Source organism: Canis lupus, chromosome 18 (assembly GCF_011100685.1).
Source record: "Canis lupus familiaris isolate Mischka breed German Shepherd chromosome 18, alternate assembly UU_Cfam_GSD_1.0, whole genome shotgun sequence".
NCBI classification, from domain to species: domain Eukaryota; kingdom Metazoa; phylum Chordata; class Mammalia; order Carnivora; family Canidae; genus Canis; species Canis lupus.
Window position 1 is genome coordinate 30,008,405 of NC_049239.1, and position 8,929 is coordinate 30,017,333.

At 36.8% G+C, this 8,929-nt stretch overlaps 1 long non-coding RNA gene across 1 annotated transcript in view; it reads left to right on the plus strand.

The window, feature by feature from the left end:
- The window catches only part of LOC111090808, a 31,380-nt gene extending 22,991 nt beyond the window's left edge, over positions 1-8,389 (plus strand). The window contains exons 2-3 of the long non-coding RNA XR_005372934.1: positions 2,090-2,167; positions 8,337-8,389. This is a non-coding gene — a long non-coding RNA (uncharacterized LOC111090808). The remainder of the gene's footprint in view (positions 1-2,089; positions 2,168-8,336) is intronic.
- Positions 8,390-8,929: the final 540 nt, after the last annotated feature.

An 8,929-nucleotide genomic window follows, 5' to 3' on the forward strand; every position in this document is an offset into this window, starting at 1 on the left:
CTGAGGCCCTGGGAGAATTGTGTCTAGTTTATTGTAGAGGCACCTGGGATTACACATCATTATTCTATGTTTCTTTAGTTGGGTTATTGATTTGAGGAGCCTGGGCAACTCCTGTCCCAGTTGTAATTCAGCTGCTGTGGTTTTATACTGAAACACCTACCGTATCCCCCCTAATTCAATGAAAGATAACTACATTGATATATTTGCCAGATTTTTGTTGCCGTTGTTTTTGTTGTTTTCATTTTTCTTCTCAGACTCCAGCTGTCCCTAGGTCCATCTGTTTTTATTGCATTTACCATATATTGTTCAGCATGAGGCTTACTGGAAGCACATTCATGTAAATCTGCAGGTGCAAAGTTGATGCATTCGGCACCTGCAAACATTTGGAAAATTCACCAAGAGGCACTTTCAGCCGTTAGGGGATGGGGAAAAAAAACAATTAGTGGATAACATAAACCCTTAATATTGTTATTCTTATTATTTTTTCAAAACCAAATGTCTTCCAGTATGTCTCCTAGAGGACTAAATCTAAGCCAAGTTTGAATTAAAAATAAAATAATAACTCGTTTTGGGTTCTCCAAACACATTAAAGCACTGGAAATTCTCTTAGCTGCCTGCAAAAGAAAACCATTCTTTTTAATGGTCATATAATTAAAATTGGAAAAATACATTTTTACAGAGCTCTTTGTAAGTAAAAATTACCTGTGGGGAAACAATATGAGGTATTTCCATTTGAAATGTTTTTCTCAAATAAAGTTCATTCTCTCTTTCAATGCCCTCATCAACCAGCACCAATAAGCATTTGTCCCAACCACTTATTAAAAGATGAGAACCCTCCATGCAGGAAAAAAGAAAGTAAAAATTCAAATTTCTCATCTCTTTCACTTTTAATTAAATACCGATCATTTTAGTGTGTGTATTCATCCTTCCATATGTAGTGTTGTGGATGACTTTTAAGAGTGAACATAAATTAAGAAATGCATAGCTACAACTCCTTCAGCAATCAAGAAACTAAATCAGCATTGTTTTCACTTATTTTGTTTGTGGTATCATACACGTTGAGTCAAAAATGTGGGTGAACATCAAGCAGTTTGATTGATGTGTCCTTCCAGGAAGTTCTTTGGACTTGACACTTGGCCTCTTATGGCTGAACTATAGTGGTGTTAAGAGAATAATGGAAATCTATCAAAATGTACCTTATAATTTGAGTTGCAATCACAATAGAAAGCAATATAGATCTACTCTTTCTGCATCATCCTTTCTTTATAACAAGATTTTCAATACCAAGCCACAAAAACATAATTTGAAAACTTCTTGGACTTTATTACAATGAAAATGGGATGGTAAAGAAAAGAGGTGCTTTACTTACCATGCCATGACCAGGTACTTTTCCTTATATGATTTTATTAAATCCTACATAGTCTCCAGAAGTTGAAATCATTGTATTTTCTATAACAGAGCCTCATAATATAATTTACTTAGTATGTTGTTGTATATTCCAAGTGACTTCCATGCATTATTTATTAAATATGATTAATTATTCTAGAAGTGAGATACCATTATAATCTCCATTTTATAGATGAGAACACAGAGGCACAGAGGAGTTACACAACTTACTCAAAGTCACAAACCTAGTGAGTGGTAGAAATGGAATTTGAAGTCAGGGAATCTTGATCAGCATTCCCATACCTAGATGCAAAATGATAGCACTGAAGTCACTCATGCATTTGTCAATCAAAAATATAGAAAATGCAATGGATTGAATGAAAAAAATCCAAGATAATATGACTTAGTGGTTCTATTCCGAGCCATACCAGGGAATGACAGTATTGTTGATACAGATGGTCAGGGGCTATAGCATTGCCTAATCCTGAAAGAGCTGTGACACCAAAATATTTCAGAATAATTTCCCATGTCTAGGTCTTTAATATAATCTAAATCTAGCATGTAATCAAGATGTAATCCAAAATATAACCTAGCAGAAAGGGTCTGTATTGAGAATTCAAGTGTACCAATGATAGCAATTCCTCAACTGTAAAACTATTCACTGGTCTCTTCTTTTTTTTTTTTTTTTTTGTGCTAAACTTAGAGGCAGTTTAGATCAAGAAGAGTAGAGGGACTCAAAGAAAAAATGCAGTAATCTGCAGAAGATAAATAGCTGGGCATGGTAAGTAGGAATATTTATTTTTATCCTTTTACTTCCAGTGAGATCAAAGTCTTATCTGTGGATTTAACTTAGTTTATTTTGTATTTATTTATTTATTTATTTATTTATTTATTTATTTATTTATTTAGGGGGGGGTGTTTTGTTTTGTTTAGATTTTATTTATTTGACAGAGAGAGAGCACACAAGCAGGCAGAAAGAGGAAGAGGGGGAAGCAGGCTTTCCACTAAGCAGAGAGTCCGATACAGGGCTTGATCCTAGGACCTCAGGATCATGACCTGAGCCAAAGGCAGATGCTTAACCAATTGAGCCACTCAGGTGCCCCTGAATGTTTTTTAATACATTATAGATGCTTGGGTCTCACCCACAGAGATTTTCATTAATTGACCTAGGTTAGGATTTGGGCATTCATATCTCCTTATTTAACTTCTCAAGTGATTCTCATGTTAGCTTTTGTATTTGAGTTCTTTCCAGTTTTTGAATGGATGCTTGTATTGCGATGTATTTCCCCCTTAGGACTGCTTTTGCTGCATCCCAAAGATTTGAATTTGAACGGTTGTATCTTCATTCTCATTAGTCTCCATGAATCTTTTTAATTCTTCCTTAATTTCCTGGTTGACCCTTTCATCTTTTAGCAGGATGGTCCTTAACCTCTACGTGTTTGAGGTCCTTCCAAACTTCTTGTTGTGATTTCGTTCTAATTTCAAGGCATTATGGTCTGAGAATATGCAGGGGACAATCCCAATCTTTTGGTATCGGTTCAGACCCGATTTGTGACCCAATATGTGATCTATTCTGGAGAAAGTTCCATGTGCACTTGAGAAGAATGTGTATTCAGTTGCGTTTGGACGTAAAGTTCTCTAGATATCTGTGAAATCCATCTGGTCCAGTGTATCATTTAAAGCTCTCGTTTCTTTGGAGATGTTTTGCTTAGAAGACCTATCGAGTATAGAAAGAGCTAGATTGAAGTCACCAAGTATAAGTGTATTATTATCTAAGTATTTCTTCACTTTGGTTAATAATTGATTTATATATTTGGCAGCTCCCACATTCGGGGCATATATATTGAGGATTGTTAAGTCTTCTTGTTGGATAGATCCTTTAAGTATGATATAGTGTCCCTCTTCATCTCTCACTACAGTCTTTGGGGTAAATTTTAGTTTATCTGATATAAGGATGGCTACCCCTGCTTTCTTTTGAGGACCATTCGAATGGTAAATGGTTCTCCAACCTTTTATTTTCAGGCTGTAGGTGTCCTTCTGTCTAAAATGAGTCTCTTGTAGACAGCAAATAGATGGGTCCTGCTTTTTTATCCAGTCTGAAACCCTGCGCCTTTTGATGGGGTCATTAAGCCCGTTCACATTCAGAGTTACTATTGAGAGATATGAGTTTAGTGTCATCATGATATCTATTCAGTCCTTGTTTTTGTGGACTGTTCCACTGAACTTCTTCTTAAAGGGGAATTTTAAGAGGCCCCCTTAAAATTTCTTGCAGAGCTGGTTTGGAGGTCACATATTCTTTTAGTTGCTGCCTGTCTTGGAAGCTCTTTATCTCTCCTTCTATTTTGAATGAGAGCCTTGCTGGATAAAGTATTCTTGGTTGCATGTTCTTCTCATTTAGGACCCTGAATATATCCTGCCAGCCCTTTCTGGCCTGCCAGGTCTCTGTGGAGAGGTCTGCTGTTACCCTAATACTCCTCCCCATAAAAGTCAGGGATTTCTTGTCTCTTGCTGCTTTAAGGATCTCCTTATCTTTGGAATTTGCAAGCTTCACTATTAAATGTGGAGGTGTTGAACGGTTTTTATTGATTTTTAAAGGTCAAAGATAAAAAAGGTGTTTGACATCATTAGCCATTAGAAATGCAAATTAGGGAACCCTGGGTGGCTCAGTGGTTTATGGCTTGCCTTTGGCCCAGGGCATGATCCTGGAAACCTGGGATCGAATCCCACGTCGGGCTCCCGGGTGCATGGAGCCTGCTTCTCCCTCTCCCTCTGCCTACGTCTCTGCCTCGATCTCTCTCTGTGTGTGACTATCATAAATAAATAAAAATTAAAAAAAAAGAAATGCAAATTAGTATCAGAGTAAGATACCATTACACCTCCACTAATATGGCTAAAATTATGAAGACTGACTGTACCACTCATTGTCAAGGACATGGAAAAATTGGAACTCTTAGATTCCAGAATTGGAAATTCAACTCTCCAGTTGCAGATTTCAACTGCAGAGCTGTTGAAAAAAAGTGTCAGTTTCTTAAAAAGGTCAAACAAAAAAGGCCATATTGCTAGAGGTTCTATCCAAATTTGCCCCAGTGGTATTAAGTTTTAAAATTCAATGGCCTGGGGGCACCTGGGTGGCTCAGTCTGTTAAGCATCTGCCTTTGGCTCAGGTTATAATCCCAGAGTCCTGGGATGGAGCCCTGTGTCAGGCTCTCTGCTCAGCTGTAAGTCTGCTTCTCCTTCTCTCCCTGCTCATGTTCTCCATTGCTCTCTCTCTCTCTCCCTCTAATAAATCAATAAAATCTTTAAAAAAAATTCAAACGTTTTGTTCTGTTTGTGTTATTCTTGTGGTACTCCTGAAACCCGATTTGCTTTACAAATTAAACTTCTCTCTCTCTTTTTAAATTTCTTAAAATGATCTGTAGAGAATTTCTTAAAATAATTTCTTAAAAGAAATGGCATCCATTTCTTATCTCACACATCTCACTCTTCCCTGCCTATAAAACACATATTTATCCTTTAAAAGTCAATTTAAATATTTCCTCCTCTGTGAAGCCCTCTCTGATCTATTCTCCATGGTATTAGTTTGCTAGGACTGTTATAACAAATTGCCACACACCTGGTGGCTTAAAGGAACAGAAATTTACTCTCTCACAGTTCTGGAAACTAGAAGTCTGAAATCAAAATGCTGCAGGGGCATACTCTCTCCAGTGACCTTAAAGAATACCCCCTTCTTTGTCTCTTCCAGTGTTTGGTGGTCTGAGGCATTCCTTAGCCTGGGAAAGCATAATTGTAATCTATGCCTCTGTCTTCCCATGGCTGCATTCTCCCTATGTGTCTGTGTCTCTGCATCTGATTTTCCTCTTATTATAAGGATGCCAATTATGGCTGAATTTAGAGTTACTTTAACACAGTCTGACTTTACCTTAACTAATTAAATCAGCAAAGACCCTATTTCTAAATAAGCTCACATTTTGAGGTTCTGGGGAGACATGAATTTTGAAGACATGCTGTTTAACCCAGGGGAGTCCACCTCCAGCCACCAAAAAGGCACATCCACCCCACATCCCACAAAATGCATTCACCAAATCCCAGTATCCCAAAATTCTTAATCTATTTGAATATTAACTCTAAATCCAAAAATCTCATATACATATCAAATCAAAAATTTCCAAAGTTTTATTATTATCTAAATAATGTAAATCATCTAAGGGTGAGATTCTGGGTATGATCAATCCTGGGACGAAATTTGTCACCATCTCAGAACCTGTAAAAGAAAAGATCTGATTCCAAAGTACAATAGTAGAAGAGGCATTGGGATAGACATTTGTATTCTGAATGGAAGAAAGCAAAAAAAAAAAAAAAAAAAAAAAAAAAAAACCAAACAAAAAACGAGGGGGCCACTGATCTACAATAAATTAGGAATCCAACAAGGTACATTCCATTAAGTTTCAAGCCCTGAGAATAATTTTCTATGGTCCAGTCCACCTCTGGGTTGATGGAGGCTCTGTCTTCTTGGTGCAATGAGGTCTCATCAGCTCGTCCTCTCTGCCTACACAACTCCCATTATCCCATACCGCTGGGCCAGCCTACCTAGCCTCTGGCTCTTCCTTCAAAGTCATTTTCTTTTTTCATGAAGCTGGTACATGCTACGACCCTGAGAAATTTTATCAACTTCTTTCTTACTTATCGAATCCCGGAATCCAACAGCTTTCCCTCATTTTATCCTGTCTCTGACCCCTTCAGTTCAAGCTGGCAGTGTTCTTGTTGATATCACATTCTCAAAAATCTGTCAGTCTTCCATGTAGATAAACAGAATCTGTACCAGTACAGAAGAAAGTTCTCTATAGATCTTACCCTTATATAACCCATCTCTATTCCTGGCTTCTCCTGAGATGGGCAATTAGATCCATGTCTTCCACATATCATCTCTTTAGCAGAAGTTTTTAAGCTGCAACACTGGGCAGATAGATCCAGACCACTCTATATGAATAGGCTGAAAATTTCCCAAATTACCCAATACTGCCTCATTTTTGCTTAAAAGTTCCCTCCTCAATTCATCTCTTTGCTCTTGCATTGTGCTATAAACTCAATAAGCAACCAGGCCACACCTTCCAGAACTTAGTGTGAATCTCCTTAGCTACATACCCAGTTCATAGCTTACAAGTTGCACCTTCCACACAACCCTGCAACTCAATTCTTCTTTTTTTTTAATAAATTATTTTTTTTATTGGTGTTCAATTTACCTACATATAGTATAACACCCAGTGCTCATCCCATCAAGTGTCCCCTTCAGTGCCCGTCACCCACTCACCCCCACCCCCTGCCCTCCTCCCCTTCCACCACCCCTAGTTCGTTTCCCAGAGTTAGGAGTCTTTATGTTCTGTCTCCCTTTCTGATATTTCCCACACATTATTTATATTCCCCAAATGAATGAGAACATACACTGTTTGTCCTTCTCTGACTTACTTCACTCAGCATAATACCCTCCAGTTCAGTTTTCTAGCACTTTATAGCAAGGATCCCTGGCCATTCAATGTTCCGTAACAAATTTCTTCTTTCCTTCTGAACCCTCCCTTAGTTCTCATATTTATGTCAACACATGGTCAATGATGATGTATATAATTCTTTAAGACAAGAGAAGATTTCTCTACCTTACTCTACTTCCTTCTGAGCCTTCACCAGAATTTCCTTAACACATTTCTACAAACTTTTTCCTCATGGCAAACTATGATTTGTCAATCATGCACCTCAAAATTCTTCCAGCCTTTCTACTCATTACCCATTCCAAAGCTACTTCTACATTTTTAGGTATTTGTCATAGAGCCACCCAACTTCTGATACCAAAATCTACAGAAGTTTCTAAAGACCACTATAAAAATGACCATAAACTAGGAGACTTAACACAACAGAAATTTATTCTCTCACACTTCTGAAAGCTAGAAGTATGGAATCAAGGTGTAAACAAGGCCATGCTTCCTCTGAAGGCCCTGGAGACGAATCTTTCCTTGTCTCTTCCAGTTTCCAGTGTCCCCAGTCATTCCTCAACTTGGGACCGGGAAACTCCAATTTATACCTTCTTCTGCAAAGGATATCTTCTGTCTCTGTGTCTCCGTATCCAAATTTTCCTCTTTATATAAGGATACCAGTCATACTGGATTTACGACTCATCTTAATCTAGTATGACCTCATTTTAACTTAACTGATTACATTCACAAAGGCTATTTTCAATATGGTTACATACTGAGGTCCAAATGGGCATTATTTCAGTTGGGGGAGGGGGTGTATTATGCACCCAATACAAACACAAAGCAAAATCAGCTCCTTTCATTTGACTGTTCCCATAATAGCCTATGTCAAAATCTAGTGTAGAATACATCATATCTTGTGGCAATTGTTTATTTAAATATATGTCTACTCTATGAAACAATAAAACCATGAATAACAGATTTTACTTTTAATTTCTTACCTCATTGAATCCCCATTGTTTAGAATAATTTCTAATACATGATCAATGAATGATTATTTAATGATCTCCAAATGAGTGAATGCTACATAAACCCTGGAGTTTAAGTTTAATTGAACAAAATGGATTACAGTCATCAATAAGGTTATAATGAATATATTTTAGTATCAAAGCCCCTATTAATTATGCACAAAAATGGGCTACGAGATTGCCACGAAAAAGTAAACTCGAATGTTACATCCAAAGTAAATGAAATTACAATTAAAAATAGATGGATCTTGTTGCAATTAAAATCATTTCCTTATGTCAAGTATTTTTCTGTGAAAATAGAAGACCTCTTTAAAAACACATTAAAGGCAAAAAATCTTTTTTAAAGAGAGCAGAATTGTAATATTACCAATTTCTCAAACTATTTATACTTTTGTAAAATGGGTCCCCAATTTTATAATTTGCAAAGTTTTATTTATTTTTTTAATTTTCTTATTTTCAGGCAGCTCTGGTGGCCCAGCGGTTTAGCGCCGCCTTCAGCCCAGGGCATGATCCTGGAGACCCGGGATCGAGTCCCACATCAGGCTCCCTGCATGGAGCCTGCTTCTCCCTCTGCCTGTGTCTCTGCCTCTCTCTCTCTCTCTGTGTCTCATGAATAAATAAATAAAATCTTTAAAAAATGTTTCTTATTCTCTCTTGAATGATATTTCACAAGAAAGTTTTCTTCATGTCATTGTGTTCAGTTGTGTCCTTGCCCAATAGTTGACTTATTCTAATAATGAAAAAAACCTAAAGCAATAAAAAATGCAAAAAAAAAAAAATTCTTAGTAAAGAACTTCCAGAAAACCTCTTAAACTAATCACTTTTTCAGTGAAAAATGAGGGGTAAAAATGAGTAAAACAGTTCTTTTACTTAGCAGTTTATCTCATTGATTCCTCTAAGAATTGTGAGTTAATAGAATTTTCAAAATATTTTCAAATTTTTCAAAAGCTAATGGAAATTGTATATTTGTAATTCTATACAAGTAAATGTATCTTATTGAGTAAGAGTGTGGGATTCTGTTCTCAGACTGCATGTGTTTAAGCTTATTTCCTA